This window comes from Gorilla gorilla, chromosome 1 (assembly GCF_029281585.2).
Source record: "Gorilla gorilla gorilla isolate KB3781 chromosome 1, NHGRI_mGorGor1-v2.1_pri, whole genome shotgun sequence".
Lineage (NCBI taxonomy): Eukaryota > Metazoa > Chordata > Mammalia > Primates > Hominidae > Gorilla > Gorilla gorilla.
In genome coordinates, this window is record NC_073224.2 from 24,639,993 (window position 1) to 24,657,700 (window position 17,708).

The following is a 17,708-nucleotide window of genomic DNA, read 5'->3' on the forward strand; positions in this document are numbered from 1 at the left end:
TCTGCCTTTGCCTGCCCCACTGTAGATACTGTCAGGCTTTGCTGTCCTTTGCCCACCTTTAAAAAATTATTATTGTTATTTACTTTTCAAATTTATTATTATTTTTTATTTTAAAATGTTTATATTTTTAGAGACAAGATCTTGCTTTGTTGCCCAGGCTGGAGTGCAGTGGTGTGATCATAGCTCACCATCGTCTCAAACTCCAGGGCTCAAGCAATCCTCCTGCCTCAGCCTCCCAAGTAGCCCAGCTAATTTTTTTTTTGAGATGGAGTTTTGCCCTTGTTGCCCAGGCTAGAGTGCAATGGCAGGATCTCAGCTCACTGCAACCTCCACCTCCCAGGTTCAAGCAATTCTCCTGCCTCGGCCTCCCAAGTAGCTGGGATTATACGCAGGCGCTACCATGCCCGGCTAATTTTGTACTTTTAGTAGAGATGGGGTTTCTCCATGTTGGTCACGCTGGTCTTGAACTCCCGACCTCAGGTGGTCTGCCTGCCTTGGCCTCCCAAAGTGCTGGGATTACTGGTGTGAGCCACCGCGCCTGGCCACTAATTTTTATTTTTTACTTTTTGTAGAGACAGGGTCTCATTATGCTGGCCAGTCTGGTCTCAAACTCCTGACCTCAAGCAATTCTCCTGCCTCAGCCTCCCAGAGTGCTGGGATTACGTTGTGAGCCACTATGTCCTGTCAGCCCACATTTTTTGAGGCTGCACTGGCCTCTGGGTTTCTTGAATGGGCAGTCCCTCGGGCCTGTGTCCTGGGATGCTCCTCCTCCCTCTCTTTCCTGTCCTTGCCAACTTCAGCTTAAAACCACATCCTCAGGGAGACCTTCCCTGTCCTCCTGCTATTTTTCTCTCCCACCATCCTGTTTAGTCCCTTCACAGGGACTTATTACTATGTGTAATGATATATTTCTTTGCTTACTTTTGTGTTTTGTCTCCCCACCACCTGGTAAGCTCAATGAGAGCAGACATAAGACCTTCTGAGTTTGTTGCTATATCCCCCAGCACCTAGGTCTGTGCCTCATTGTACGTGCTCAACAAATATTTGTTGAATGTGTGAAAATAAGTATTTCAAAATCAAGGCTGTTGGAACTTTAAAATATTATGAACCTTGAAGGAGTGTGATTATGGGACTCAAGTTACATAAATAGGCAGCTGTAACCTCTGTTTCTCTGATTATAGATTAGCCTTCTTTCTTACCCACATTGTTTTGTAAAATGTTGTAAATGACTGAAGGGTGCCAGGGAAGATCCCTTTCACCTTCACTATAGATCTTCATTATAGATTCACTTCCTTCTTACCTTTCTGACACAAAGACTTCATAACTATCTCATTGTCTAAGATGGAATGTTCTAATCCTACTAAATTTCTTTGTTTTCTGCCTATATAAGCAAGACTTTAATTTTTTTTTTTTTTTTTTTTTTTTATGAGACAGAGTCTTGCTCTGTCGCCCAGGCTGGAGTGCAGTGGCGGGATCTCGGCTCACTGCAAGCTCCGCCTCCCGGGTTCATGCCATTCTCCTGCCTCAGCCTCCTGAGTAGCTGGGACTACAGGTGCCCACCACTACGCCCGGCTAATTTTTTGTATTTTTAGTAGAGACGGGGTTTCACCATGTTAGCCAGGATGGTCTTGATCTTCTGACCTCGTGATCCACCCACCTCAGCCTCCCAAAGTGCTGGGATTACAGGCGTGAGCCACCACGCCTGGCCGACTTTAACTTTTTTTACTTTAGATCACTGGCTCCACTTCTTTGAAGTCTGTGTTTCCTGGATGGCTATTCCTGGCTTTGAGCTCCAATAAACTCTATACCTAATCATATGTTCTAAATCATGTTATTTAAGGTTGACAAATGAATCAATAACTATTTCACTTTTCCACCAGTTTGGTGGTGGGTAAACCATAGCATGGTAACAGGGTGAGATAGCCACCAATTCTCTGTAACCTATCCTTCTGGGCTGCTCTCTTCCTGGTCTGAAATCTTCCCAGGCCATTTCTGATCTCTCTCATCCCCCATCCCCAAGTTGTTGACAGTATCACCTTCTGCAGCTCTGAAATGAAATATACGCTGTCTGGTACTGTTCTTTTAGTGTTGGAAGTGCCTCCTGCCACCTTAGGGAACTATATATGAGTTTACACTAATCTAGTTTCTTCAAATGGCACACTGTCTCAAGGGGGTGGGAGGGCTCAATAAATATTCATCAATTCAGCATTCATTTATTAAATACCTACGAAGTACCAGTTATTATATTAAACACCTAGGATACAAATACAAATAAGGCACAGCATTTCCTAACTTCAGGGAGCTCACAGTCTAGGGAAGGGGGCACATAAATGTAATATTATGTAGCAATTGCAGTGGCTTGCTATGTAAAAGACAAAGGGCGCCAGGCACACTGGCTCATGCCTGTAATCCCAAGACTTTGGGAGGCCAAGGTGGGCAGATCACTTGAGTCCATGAGTTTGAGACCAGTCTGGCCAACAGCCCGGGGGTTTAGTAGAAACCCCATCTCTACTAAAAATACAAAAATTATCCAGGTGTGGTGGTGCATGCCTGTAGTACCAGCTACTCAGGAGTCTGAGGCAGGAGAATCGCTTGAACCCGGGAGGCAGAGGTTGCAGTGAGCCAAGATCTCACCACTGTACTCCAGCCTGGGTGACGAAGTGACTCTATCTCAAAAAAAAAAAAAAGAAAAAAAAAAAAAAAGACCAAAAAAACACACAGTGGGGCCAGGCGTGGTGGCTCACGCCTGTAATCCCAGCACTTTGGGAGGCTGAGGTGGGAGATCAGGAGATCGAGACCATCCTGGCTAACATGGTGAAACCCCGTCTCTACTAAAAATACAAAAAATTAGCTGGGCGTGGTGGTGGGCGCCTGTAGTCCCAGCTACCCAGGAGGCTGAGGCAGGAGAATGGCGTGAACCCAGGAAGTGGAGCTTGCAGTGAGCCGAGATTGCACCACTGCACTCCAGCCTGGGCGACAGAGCAAGACTCTGTCTCAAAAAAAAAAAACAAAAAAAAAAAACCAAAAGAAACAACCACACAGGGGAAGGATACTGAACCCAGTCTGAGGAAGAGGAGGAGGAGGACAGCAGGCTTCCTGGAGAGGTGCCATCTGATCTGAGCGAGCCAGATAAAGAGGACAAAGGCATTAGCAGAAGGGGAAACAGTATCAGCCCAGGCCTGGATGGAGAGCAGCATTCTGTGGGCAAGGCAACAGTCAGCAGTTTAGTGTGGTTAGAAAATAAAGTGCAAGTCAGAAAGTGCTGAAAAATAAGTCAGCGAGATGGGCTGGTGCCTGTTCAGGGAAGCTGCTGAAAGTTAAGGTCAGCAGCTTGGACATTTCTATAGAAAGAGATCACTGAACATTTTAGCCAGGAATGGGGTGGGAGGTGTTGGATTTGGGGAGGACGCATTTGGATGCAGGGAGATCTGGTGAGATATGACCGGGATCTGCCCTGGGTCAGTGGTAATGAAGAGGGAGAGTCAGGCATAGGTTTAAGAACATTTAAGAGGTAAAACTGGTAGGACTTGGTTATTGATTAAATGTGGAACAGATTGGAGAGAGAGAAAAAGAGAGAGAGAGAGAGAAGTCAGTAGCTTGAGTGACCTCATTATGATGGAATCCCATCGACAAAGAGAATACCAGGGAAGCGGTTTGGTGACATGGGGGACGTGAGGTGACACTTAGGTTTGGGATATGTTGAGTCTGAGGTGCTTTGGGAGATGTAGAAACAGCTTTGATTTTGAATTACTTATTGTTACAATATAACGGCAAGATGTATGGTTTGGGGATTAGCATCTCCCTTCACTGAGCTCACTTGCATTCAGCGGTTCGTATATTTCACCATGGTAGGTGCTAGGAGTGCCCCATCCAGGTCCCTTTTACGCCCAGCTACTGTGAGGGCTGGCTGATGACAACTCACAGCCCCTCCTTCTCCTGGGAGTCAAGGCTCCCAAAAGGCAGTCTGGCCCAGACATACAAAAGCTCAGCCCCCTGCATCAGGGAGGCATTGCCTGTGTGGTGCACTTTGGGTTTCCCAAGCTCCCTGGAGGGATCAGCCTGAAGCTGGTCTCCAGATGAGACCACATCCTTGCTTGACTTTCCCCACCCTGTGCTCTCTCGCCTCCTCACTCCCCTCCTCCTGAGAACACTGCCCTGATGAATCACTTGCTCAAGAATCCTCCTGTTCTTGGGAACCCCACTGAAGACACAGGAGAAACTGGGCAATTGGGAGTTGGTTGGCCACAGTTTTAGGAATCCACAGTAAAGAGGGGGCTGAAGGTGAATTTTATTCCTCTGGACAGAGCTGATAGTGAAATGAATGATAGTGGGGTTGCCTTTATCCACAGTAGAAGGTCATTTGTGTTATTTTTATTGGTTTTTAGTTTATTAGTTTTATTAAGCCACAATTCTAAATCTCTGAGTCAAAAGCATTTGTCAAAATTCCTGCTTACGGACTATTAAAGTTCCTGAGTTTGGAAGGAGTTCTTTTTTCCTAAATTCCACGTTGCCCTTCCCTTCTTTACTCTTCACGTTTGAAATGATGTCACTGAAAGCAGGTGCTCTTTCATGGTTGAGATGGACCCACCTGTCACCCCTAGACTGGATCCATTTTCTCCCTTGAAACCTTGTAGTATCTTTTTGCTTCTCTAAAGTAGCAGTTCTGGGCACTGTCCATGGAATTGCCCATTTCTTGCCTGTTTAGTCAAAGAAGACTCAAGAACTGAGCATAATTCAGAGTTAACACGGCCTTCTTCTTTGTTATCTCATCGAAAAGTGCTTACAAAATATTTATTGAATGATAAAAATGAAAGATTAAATGAACGAGTGATCAATATTGCCAAACCAGGCAAGTTCCATATAAATGCAAATTGGCTTTCACTGTGCAATGTCCTTTCACTGTATGTCTCTTTAATCTGTTTGCCCTGTCGCCTCCAATTGGTGGCAAAGACTACATCTTCTATTTCCCTTTTATCCCTGCAATAGACTATAGAAATCGTGTTTGATGGAATAACTAATTAGTCAGTCAACATTTATTGATCGCCAACTATTTTAAGGGTATTTTAAAGATGGGGATTTAAAAATAAATAAAACACAGTGGTCTTTAAGGAGCTCATGATGGCCTGAGTATACAATTTGTTCTTAAATAGAGTGACTTGCTAAATGCATAACTGCATTTGATTTAATATTTATTCCTTTGTAAACTTCTCATAGAAATAAATTCACAAATAATTAAAACATCCTTTTGCAGATCACGTGACTGAATTTTGTCAGCAAATATGGCCGGCACGCCAATCAGGCTCTGGCTGTAAATGCAATCAATCCATTACTGCTTAGCTAAAAAGGCAAAGTTGCTGGTTCAAGTCCTACTGTGTGTACCTGCAGGGGAACTAAGGTCTCCACTGTGGGATGTGTGTGAGTCTGAATCTAAATTGCAGGCTGGGAAGCTGACTTTAAACAGCATGTTTCTTTAAAGTTCTGACAGTAGGTTCCTTGCTCCAGGACTTGAAATGAAATCAAAGCTGGCTTTGGCCTTGGTTTTAGCTTTGGTCTAGTAATAGCCTGATAGGTACATCTACAGTAGCTTTTTTTTTTTTTTTAATAACTCTTTCTCTTTAAAGACAGGAACACTTTGGATTTCTCGGTGTCTGTGAGGTGAATCATGCATTTTATAGGCGCAGAAATTGAAAGAGGAGTGACTTGCGTATGGTCAGATAGCAAGTCCAAGACTACGGTGAGTCCAGCACCACAGGGCCACCCAGAACTACTTGGCCTGCTGCCCATCCTCTTGTCTCTCCACTGCACTAGGCATAAATGTCAGTAAAGAAAGCAAGTGTGGCCCATTGAGAGAAAATGTGGCACAAGCCAAGAGTTCACAGCACTTGAAGTGGTAAAGGCAGATCCAGGTTGAGGCTCTGTTCTGCCCAGTTTATGATGAAATAGTGATAGCGGATTTCTTCCTTTTCACCTGTTCCTGCCCCACTTGCCTGTCAAAGTCAGCCAGCACACTTTCTTCAGCAAATGGGTGGTGGGTTCTGGGCAAAACAATGTTATAATAAAAACAGAAAAGGTAAACCATGCCATTGGCTCTGACTGCCTTAAAGGGTTTTTGTCTCTAAGCTAGAAGACATGCTTTCTTGTACTTTCCCTGTCGGGATGGAGGCATTTCACTTGTCATCCATAGAAATTCTCCTACTTTGGGGAGTGTAAATTAGTTCAACCACTGTGGAAGACAGTGTGGCGATTCCTTAAGGATCTAGAACCAGAAATACCATTTGACCCAGCAATCCTATTTCTGTGTATATACCCAAAGGATTATAAATCATTCTGCTATAAAGATACATGCACACATATGTTTATTGCAGGACTATTTATGATAGCAAAGACTTAGAACCAACCCAAATGCCTATCAATGATAGACTGGATAAAGAAAATGTGACACATATACACCATGGAATACGATGCAGCCATAAAAAAGAATGAGTTCATGTCCTTTGCAGGGACATGGATGAAGCTGGAAGCCATCATTCTCAACAAACTAACACAGGAACAGAAAACCAAACACTGCATGATCTCACTCATAAGTGGGAGTTGAACAATAAGAACACAGGGACACAGGGAGGGGAACATCACACACTGGGGCCTGTCAGGGTCGGGGGACGTAAGGAAAGGGAGAGCATTATGACAAATACCTAATGCATGCGGGGCTTAAAACCTAGGTGATGGGTTGATAAGTGCAGCAAACCACCATGGTAAATGTATACCTATGTAACAAACCTGCACATTCTGCACATGTATTCTGGAACTTAAAGTAAAATAAAAAGAAAAAAGAAATTCTCCTACTTTTTTTTGGGCAATAATGGGTGTTAGCAAAAGGAGTCACCATTCACCATCTATTGAATACCTATTTGAGCCAGGTACGATTGGGAATTTTTTTTTTTTTTTTTTTTTTTTGAGATGGAGTTTCACTCTAGTCACCTAGGCTGGAGTACAATGGTGCGATCTCAGCTCACTGCAACCTCTGCCTCCTGGGTTCAAACGATTCTCCTGCCTCAGCCTCCAGAGTAGCTGGGATTACAGGCACCTGCCAGCATGCCTGGCTAATTTTTGTATTTTTGGTAGAGACGGGGTTTCACCAGGTTGGCCAGGCTGGTCTTGAACTCCTGACCTCAGGTGATCTGCCCGCCTCGGCCCCCCAAAGTGCTGGGATTACGGGCTTGAGCAACCGTGCCTGGCCCCACTGGGCATTTTACTTGGTCTTTTTTAGTCCTCATGACAACAGATATTTATTAAGCAACTACCAAGTGCCAGACACCATGTTGGGGGCAGGAGATACAAAAATAAATAAGGCACAGTCCCTACTCTCTGGAGTTAAAAAGGCTAGTGTGGAAGATGTAATCATAATCAAGTAACTGTAATGCGGTTTTATAAGGGCTCCAGTAAGAGGTGACCCCAGAAGGTGATGGGAACACATAGGAGGAGACCCTAACCTGATTTTGGGGTCCCAAGAAAGTCTTATAAGAAGTGATGTCTAAGCACTATTAGATAGGAGGGAATTCTTTTTCGAGACAGGGTCTTGCTCTGCCATCCAAGCTGGAGAGCAGCGGTGCAATCATATCTCACTGCAGCCTCGACCTCTGGAGCTCAAGTGATCCTCCTGCCTCAGCCTCCCAAGTGACTGGGACCACAGGTGTGCACATCACACCCAGCTACTTAAAATTTTTTTTTTTTGCAGAGATAGAGTGTCACCATGTTGCCCAGGCTGGTCTCGAACTCCTGAGCTGAAGCGATCCTCTTGCCTCAACATCCCAAAGTATTGGGATTACAGGTGTGAGCCACTGCACTCAGCCCTAGATGGGAATTGTTAGCTCCAGACTTATCTTTGAGCCTCATAGAGTTTGTGGAAAATAGAATAATGACCCCCAAAAATGTCCATATCCTAATCACCAGGAGCTGTGAATATACATGGAAAAAAAAAAACAACAAAGAAAAACTTTGTCAATGTGATTAAGTTAAACATCTTGAGATGGGGAGCTTATTTATACTGGGTTAGCTGGGTGGGTCCACTGTAATCACATGTAATCCCTTATAAAAGGAGTCAAGGCCGGGCGTGGTTGGCTCACCCGTGTAATCCTAGCACTTTGGGAGGCCAAGATGGGTGGATCGCCTGAGGTCAGGAGTTCGAGGTCAGCCTGACCAACATGGCGAAAACCCATCTCTACTAAAAATACAAAAATTAGCCAGGTGTGGTGGCACATGCCTGTAGTCCCAGTTACATGGGAGGCTGAGGCAAGAGAAACGCGTGAACCCAGGAAGTAGAAGTTGCAGTGAGCCAAGATTGGGCCACTGCACTCCAGCCTGGGCGACAGAGCGAGACTCCATCTCGAAAAAAAAAAAAAAAAAAAAAAAGAAGGAGTCAAGGCCAGGTGTGGTGGCTCATGCCTGTAATCCCAGCACTGTGGGAGGCCAAGGCAGGAGGATCACTTGAGCCCAGGCTGCAGTGAGCTATGATTGCACCACTGCACTCCAGCTTGGGTAACAGAGTGAGACTCTGTTTCTAAAAGAAATTTTTTTAAGTAAAAAAATAAAGAGGGAATCAAGAAGGTCAAAGTCAGTAGTGGGAGATGTGACAACAGAAGCAAGAGGTTAGAGTGATGCGAGGAAGGGGCCATGAGCCCAGGAAGGCAGGTGACCTTCGAAGCTGGAAAAGGCAGGAAAACAATTCATCCTTAGAGACACCTGAAGGAGCCTGCCCTGCTGACACCTTGCTGTAGCCTGCAAGACACATTTTGGGCCTTTTCCACAACTGTAAGAGAATCAATTCGTGATGTTTTAAGCCACTAGGTTTGTGGTAATTTCATACAACAGCAATAGAAAACTAATACAGAGTTTAAGATATAACTTGCTCAGTGTCACAAATTAGACAATGATGAAGCCAGGATTAAAACCAAGAGTGAATAATTCCAAAGCCCAAGTGGTCTTTCCTCAGAGCTCATATTACCTCTTAGGAAACTCTTTAGGTCTTCATTCAATATAATTTGAGGAACTTGTCTGTCAGCCTCCCTTCTGTCTTGCCTGAGGCACAAATATATGCTCACGGAGACGGTAAGTGGCATTAGCTGCAACAATGCTGGAACGCAAGAGGACGAACATCTGCAGATCAATGAGTGTTTGTTTTCTGAATAGTATTGTGGAAAAGGAACCGGATTAAATGTTAAGAGACTTAGTTCTAGTCCTAGTACTGGTATTAACCAGCTCTGAGACTAGAGCAAAGCCCTTAATATATCTAAGCCTCTTTTTTGCTCATCTGTGAAATGAGGGCTTAAGCTAGACAGTTTTTGATATTCTTTAGTTTCAAGTTTCTATAATTCCTCAAGACTACCAGTATGTCCTGCCTCTTCTCTCCAGGACACACACTTTGAGGCCATTTAAGCCTCTAATGGGAGTTCAGTTTTAGCAACTTAGATGCCAGTTCATCTATTATTTAGCCAAGGATGAGGAAAGAGACCTCTCCTTTTCCAGTGTCAGCAGAGATCATCTTAAAGTCCCTGAGTTTTAGAACCTCAAAAGATTACTTAGCAACTGGCAAAGTAGAAGAGAATGATCCGAGTTTGTAAATTCTGATATTGCATTAAAGACTTATTTGAATGGTCCTAGATGAAAAATAGTTCCAGCTAGTTCTGGAAATGGCCATACTCCAGGTCGTCTGGTGCTTGAAAGAGGAGCTTGAAATAAGATCTGGACCATTGGCAAATGATCTCAGGGGCCACAGTATACTAGATTCAAGGCTGTTTCAGGTTGTGAGTTCAAGCCGAAAGCAACACTGAGGCTTTAGCTATGCGGGAGTGATCCCTGTGGGTTTCAAGCAGCGTTAATGATTATATTTGCCACATCACAGCTTGGCATATTTGAAGCATGGAAACCGCAGCACAAATTTCCCTCTATATTTCTGTGCTCGTTCTAGGTATAATTCTACCAGTGCTGCTGATGTTACCCAGATTGGTTCCTTGACATTTCTCTGCTTTCTGCACTGTAGATGCCCTAGAACATTAAGGAGGCAAACATACTGATTATTAGCTGGATCAATCGACAAACAATAAATAATAAACACACCCATGGCCTTAAAGGACTTTCCCTTCTCGACATCTCTCTACAGCAAGTGACACTCATCACTTTCTCCTAAAACCTGTTTCCATCCTATTCCAGGATGTTTACCCACTTCCTCTTCTGGGCTGCCCCTGCTTACTTTCTACCTCGGGCTCCTCTTCTTCCCTTTGCCTGCTCACTCTTAGTCTTCCATTTCTATACATGGTTCTCAACTTTCCTCTGCACGTTTTCTCCCTTGACAGCCTCGTCCCATCTCAGTGCTTTAACTTCCTAATGCGGACCACACTGAAGTCTATAGGGAGTTCCAAGCTGTCTCTCGAGCCTCAGTCCCACATACTGAAGACACTGGGTCACAGAGCCTGGGCTGAATCCCATCTCTGCCACTCAGAACAGCTGTGTGAATGTGGTCACGTGACTTCAGCCTCCGTTTCCTTATCCATAGAATGGGGAGAATCATAGAATCCACCTCTTAGTGTTGTAGTAAGCATTTAGGTGTTAATTTTGTGAAATGATTAGTTCAGAGTATTCACTTAATAAATGATATCTTTTTTTTTTTTTTTTTTTTTTTTGAGATGGAGTCTTGCTCTGTCACCCAGGCTGGAGGGCAGTGGCATAATCTCCGCTCACTGCGGCCTCCACCTCCCGGGTTCCAGCAATTCTCCTGCCTCAGCCTCCTGGGTAGCAGGAATTACAGGCACATACCACCACACCTGGCTAATTTTTGTGTTTTTAGTAGAGATGGGGTTTCACCATATTGGCTAAGCTGCTCTCGAACTCCTGACCTCAGTGATCTGCCTGCCTTGGCCTCCCAAAATGTTAGGATTACAGGTGTGAGCCACTGTGCCTGGTCATAAATGATATCTCTAATTTTATTTGAATAATTGATCTTTAGAACTTGAAAACTCTGCTAGCACATCAATACATTCCTCTTCTCTCCAAATAAGCAAAACCAAGCACCTCACACAATCCATCCAGTGATCTCTACTTCTGTTAGTGGTGTCACCTACCTTCCTGTTTTCTAGACCTAAGAGTTTGAAATCAACATTGAGCCTCTTTCTTTTGCCCCCACATGTAGTCAATTGCCAAGTCCTGCCTCTCAGTTCAAATCCGGTCCCTCCTCTCCATACTTTCCCCAGTAGCCTAATTTACATTGCTCACGGTCACAGTTCCCTAACCAGACTCCCTTCCTCTCGCAATCTATTCTGCACCTCACAGAAACATTCATATTGGCTGTAACTGCACACTCCCTGGTCCTAAACAAACTTCCACTGACTCACCCTTCTTGTTGAATAAAATCCAACCCCTCAATGTGGCATTCAAGTTCTAGCGCACTATGATGGAGGCTTGGCTCAGAGTGTGTGTTGAAGGGCTGGGCGGGTGAGGACTGCCCTCTGGATGGCATGAGTAGGCATCAGCTTGGAGTGGGAGAAACTATGAGTCACTTGGTTGTTTTCAGTAAGTGGCAGGGAGTTTAAAAAGAGAATGGATAGCTACATTCCAAATCGCAAAAAATGTAAAAAATCATATGGGCATGAATAACATTCAGCCACAAATATTTATGAAGCTTCTGCTGTGTGCCAGACAAAATGGCTGGGTATTAGGACTATGACAGTGAAGATAACACAGCCCTTGCTCTCAAGGATTTACAGTTGATGAGAAAGGCAGACAAATCCAGGGGCCATTGTAATCCGCCATGACAGCTGCTGAGCTCTTCTGTGGGAATTTGCAGGAGTTGCACCCACATATGTGGGCATTTGGAGAAAGTGGGGAAAGTTTCCAGGAGGAAATGATGTCTTAACTGGGACAGAAGCAAGAAGAGTCAGCCAGGTAAGGGTGGACAGGTCAGGGTCGGGAGGGGGTGTTTCAAGGCCAAGCAGATGGCCTGGGACCACCAAGAGACAGAGAGAGCTTGGTGGGATGGTGCCATTTGGCTGAGACTTACCTGGGGACAGAGGTGAGTGATGTTGAAAGATATATTTCAAAACATCATGCTGGCTTGTAATCCCAGCACTCTGGGAGGCTGAGGCGGGCAGATCACGAGGTCAGGAGATCGAGACCATCCTGGCTAACACGGTGAAACCCCGTCTCTACTAAAAATACAAAAAAATAGCGGGCATGGTGGCGGGCGCCTGTAGTCCCAGCTACTCGGGAGGCTGAGGCAGGAGAATGGCGTGAACCCGGGAGGCGGAGCTTGCAGTGAGCCGAGATCGCGCCACTGCACTCCAGCCTGGGCGACAGAGCGAGACTCTGTCTCAAAACAAACAAACAAACAAAAAAATCATGCTGTACATGATAAATACATCCAATATTATCTGTCAATTTAAAAAAATAATAAAAGGTAAGGTTAAAGAGGTAGGCAGGGAATGGATAATGAAGGACTGTTCCATGAGAAAAGGATTGGCTTTCACCCTGGAGATGAAGGGACTCACGGGTTTTAAGCAGGGGAGTGAATCAGATTTTCTTTATTCTCAGAAGCTGGGGAAAAGGTTGGCGTTTTAGTTGGGAAGAGGCTAAATACCCCAATAATTAGAACTCAAAAGAATTTAAGTTAATGACAAGATAATTGTTCTTGGCTCTGTATCTCTGACCTTTGTGAGGTATAAGTAACAAGAGAAGTCATCAACTAATTTATGTGTTGTTGTCTAAATAAACGTTTCTCAGGATCGTAATTATAGGATGTCAAAGTCAGAAACGGCCTCAGTTAGTGTCTGCTTTAAAATAAAAGCATTGGTATATTGAATGGTGGGTCCTTGCTTTTTTTTTTTTTCTGGTTTGCTGCGTTAATTTAGCACCATCCACCTTCTGTGGCCCCTGAGTAATTGTAAAACCCAGGGTGGAGGCTCTGCCTGGGAGGGCACTGAGAGGGCCCTGGCCCAGCCCAACACTCCCATGCTCAGGGCGATGAGGTCATGCTGGCTCCCACAATACAGGCACAGCAGGTTCAGTAAGAAAGAGACAGGAATGGGCCGGAGAGGTCAGGCATCCTAGGAGGAGGGAAACTAGAGCCTCGGTATATTAATAGATACCACCCCCTTTAGCCCAATTTTCAAAGACAGTGATACAATGACTCCTCCAGATCCAGACTCGAAAAGGCTGGCTTAATAGAATTTAGTCCTGTGCAGCAAATGTCATCAGGAAAAAATCCATCTTGATGGCTTAGTCATTACAGTGGCTTCTGCGGCAGAATGGAACAGCCCTGGCAATGGGTATTAGTCACACACAAGAGATGACTAAGATTTGATTATCTCCCACAATGGAGGTTGAAAAAATGGCTCCCCCAACTCCCAAGTGTGTTTTAAGGTCCCTGGAAATTTCAGCATCATCACCACTACCCTAAAACTGGTATCACCAATCTGGGGAACAACTCCAGACTTTGAGTTAACACTATAGAATGGGCTTGCTTTTCAGAAAATACCTGCCTTTTTATTTCATCTGCCTGTGAGAATTCATTGGCAAGCAATATTGTACACTGCAGTCTCTTGGGAGAGATCGTCCTGAATTTATACTCTGCAACCATTACTCAGCTATGTGTCTTTGAGCAAGTTACTTAACCTCTCTGTGCATCTGGGTCAGCATTTCTAAAATGGGAATAATAATATCTACCTTACAGATGAATATTAAAAGAGGTAATTAGTACGAGGTGCTTAACAGTAAATGCATTTCAGAAAACAATTTTTTTTTCATTTATGAATTTCTGTTGTTATAGCGGGATAAAGTCACACCAGGGGAAAGAGGTTGACAGGGACAGACAACACTATAAATGTTAGCTATTATTATAATTCCAACCACGATTTCAAATAATCTTGTTCACTTGTCACAAAACTGATGATGACAGTTACAACACTGTCTGGGTGATTGGCGTCAATCTAGCATTTTACAGCTTCTGGGGGAATTTGTCCCTCCTGTGATTTACCTGCTCTTATCATTTGTCCAATTTTCAATTAGGGGCAAGATACCTTTTCTAATCAATCTCAATTGAAACCTATCTTCACACATTCATAAGACAGCAACATCAAGGGTCTTAGACCTTGAGGTAGCCCTGGCTTGCAGATAGACACCATGTAGAATTTATAGCCCCTTTGCAGTTAGCTCATTAGGGTCCTGCAGACTTTCTCTCTACAGTGTCTGTGTTTTCATAAGAACATGTAACACTTCTTTATCTTTTTCTTAATGCTTTAGCCATTTCCTATTTTTCCTACTTAGGCTCCCCAACTAAGGAGACATTGACCTTGAGATTTTGTATATAAACCACCATGGATCCCAGAGAGAAAACGGATAATCCAAGAAAAAAAAAAAACTACACCCTGATTACTTCCACATCTTCCATTATATAGTTGTAAATTGCATTTGTTCAGTCAGCCATTTACTATCTATTCAGCACTTACAATGTGTCAGGAAAGGCACTGGCACTTGTCCAAAGATGGAAAGACGTGGCCCTAGGCTTGAGAAGTGCACAGCAATAGAGGATCTGAAGGAAGACAGACACTGCACTTGGCCAAGTGGCTGCAGGGACCAGGGGCACGCCAAGAAAAAGGAGCTGTGGGCGCTATATGCTGCATGCATTTTCTGTCTTAATGTTTGTTTGCCTTTTTTTTTCTATTAAACTTCTGGAAGCCAGAGCCATCCATGGTGCCTTCCTGGTTTCGCAGAGCTCCAGGGCCTTGTCCACCCTGTGGCCTGCAAGCAGTTCTTCCCTTGCATTCCGTATACCATGAGCTGTGTAGGGCCTGGGGAAATCAGGACACAGTTGTTTAGGCACAGCTCAAGTCTCTGTCGACTTCTTTTCCCTCGTGTGGTGAGTTCAAATTCAGACATCATCCTAATAGAGCAACAGAAACCTATAAATGAAAAAAAAGTTTTTCCAAAACACATTTTCAGAAAGGGTGCTAAGCACGTTATAAAAACTATCCCCCCCCCCTTTTTTTTTTCAAGACACCCAGGCTGGAGTGCAATGGTGTGATCTCCGCTCACTGCAACCTCCGCCTCCTGGGTTCAAGCGATTCTCCTGTCTCAGCCTCCCGAGTAGCTGAGATTACAGGTGTGTGCCACCATGCCCGGCTAATTTTTTGTATTTTTAGTAGAGACGGGGTTTCACCATGTTGGCCAGGCTAGTCTCAAACTCCTGAACTCAGGTGATCCACCCACCTTGGCCTCCCAAAGTGCTGGGATTACAGGCATGAGCCACTGGACCCCAGCCCAAGTTATCTCTTTTAATGATCATAACAAATCTCTGAGGTAGATATTATTATCCTTCTTCTAGAGATGAAAAACAGAGGCACAGAGAGGCTAAGTAACTTGCTCTAAGTCACACAGGTGATAAGTGAAGTTTCCAGATTATGAATCCAGGCAGGCCTCTTACCAGAGCCTGGCACTATACAATATTGTTTATCCATGAAATCTCACTGTTATATAGATGAAATGTTAAAAACAGAGATGGTGAATTCACTTATTAGATTGGCAAAGATTGGGGAGCCAAATTACGCGCAGGGTGACAAGGGCCTGGGGACGGTTTTCTCTGCCATCCGTGTAGATAAATAGATAAGGTGACGAACATCCATTCCTCCACTCCTAACAAAAGTCAGAATTTGTTCGGGTAGCCACCTATCTCCAGTTCCAGAGAGCAACTTGAGTATTTTAAAGCAGTATTTTTCAAATTGTAGGTCATGATCCCCTGGTGAATCATGAAGTCTGTTTAATGGGTTACAGCTAGTGCTTTTCTTAAAAAATGAAATTGAGGAGAAAATGGAGTTTATGGTAGCACCTTTCATTTGGAGTTCTGGCTTCTATGAGAAAACAAATGTCTTTATTACGGAAGCCAATCTGTGTTGAGATTGTTGTTCCTTTGCAGCTGAAAGCATCCTGACTGATTCACTGGAAGTGTGAACTGTGTGATATTTCTGGAGGGCAATCTGACTATATGTGTCAAAAATTTAACTGAGCATACTCAATAATACCATTTTTAGGGATATATTTCAAGGCAGGAAATGACTGGGTGGACAGTGTACAAGGATGTTCATAGAATCAATATTTTTAATGGCAAAAAATTAGAAAACATGTAAATAATCATCAACAGAGATTCAACTATATCGTATTCTACATTTTATACAACAGAATGCTATGCAGCCAGTAAAATAAATTGATAAGACTTAGAAAGTAGCAAATTGGGCCAGGTGTGGTGGCTCACGCCTGTAATCCCAACACTTTGGGAGGCGGAGGGAGGCAGATCACTTGAGGTCAGGAGTTCGAGAACAGCCTGGCCAACATGTTGAAACCCCGTTTCCACCAAAAATACAAAAATTAGCCAGGCGTGATGGCACGTGCCTGTAATCCCAGCTATTCGGGAGGCTGAGGCATGAGAATTGCTTGAACCCAGGAGGCGAGAAGCAGAGGTAGTGCCGCTACACTCCAGGCTGGATGACAGAGGGAAACTGTCTCCAAAAAACAAAAAAGCAGCAAATTGCTCATATCATGTATTAGCAAGAAAAACTAGAAATCAGTCAAGCCAATGAGTTAAAATGAAAAGTTAAGACACCTGTGATTTTTGCAATCACTAATGTATGATTGATACAGGCAACAAGCATCATTAGACACAGATGCTAAAACCACTGAGTAAGTAGGAGCAGGATGCTTATACGGTTTCAAAAGACCACCCCGATAGAGGGGAAAAAGAATCTTTACATGTGGCAGAGGCCACTTTGACCAAGTAGTAAAACTTTGCATTCCCAACAATGGGGCAAACTCACACAGTGAGCCCCTGATGCCAAGTCTCAACATCACTTTGATTATATCCTTGTCAGAAAGATTTAACCAGAATCTAGTCAAAAGGAAACAGACAAAGCCATATTGTAGAGCCTTCCACAGGATAATTGGCTTGGACTAAAAAAATGTCCATGTCACAAACAACAACAAAATGTGACAGGGAATATTCTGAGCAGTGATGTACAATAGAAATGTAATGCAGGCAAAAGTGGAATTTTAATATTTTTAAAGCCACAAGAAAAAGTGACAAGACAGGTGAAACTAATTTTTAATAATGTATTTTGACCCAACGTAATCAATGTATTCTCATTTCAACGTGCAATCAAACTAAAATTTGAGTATAGAATATATGAAATTGAATATTGAATTTAAAATTTGAATATTTAAAATTTGAATACTGAGTATAAAATTTGAATATCTGTGTATTAGATAATATTACTGTATCGATGTTAAAGTTGTTGGTAATTATTATGAACTGAATGTTTGCATTCTCCCACAACGCATATGTTGAAGTCCTAACACCCAGTGCAGTGGTATTTGGAGATGAGACCTTTGGGAGGGAAATATATTTAGATGAGGTCATAAGGGGCAGGACCCTTGTGATGGGATTAGTGTCCCCATAAACAGAGGAAGAGATGTCAGAGCTTTCTCTCTGTCTCCACCACGTGAAGACACAGTGAGAAGACAGCTGACTGGGTGTGGTGGCTCTTGCCTGTAATCCCAGCACTTTGGGAGGCTGAGGCAGGTGGATCACTTGAGGTCATGAGTTTGAGACCAGCCTAGCTAACATGGTGAAACCCCATCTGTACTAAATATACAAAAATTAGCCGGGTGTGGTGGCG

At 43.7% G+C, this 17,708-nt stretch overlaps 1 long non-coding RNA gene across 1 annotated transcript in view; it reads right to left on the reverse strand.

Moving 5' to 3' along the window:
- Positions 1 to 12,427: 12,427 nt before the first annotated feature.
- LOC129529029 (uncharacterized) overlaps positions 12,428 to 17,708 on the reverse strand; it is a 62,925-nt gene continuing 57,644 nt past the window's right edge. The window contains exon 3 of the long non-coding RNA XR_008674420.2: positions 12,428 to 14,945. This is a non-coding gene — a long non-coding RNA (uncharacterized lncRNA). The remainder of the gene's footprint in view (positions 14,946 to 17,708) is intronic.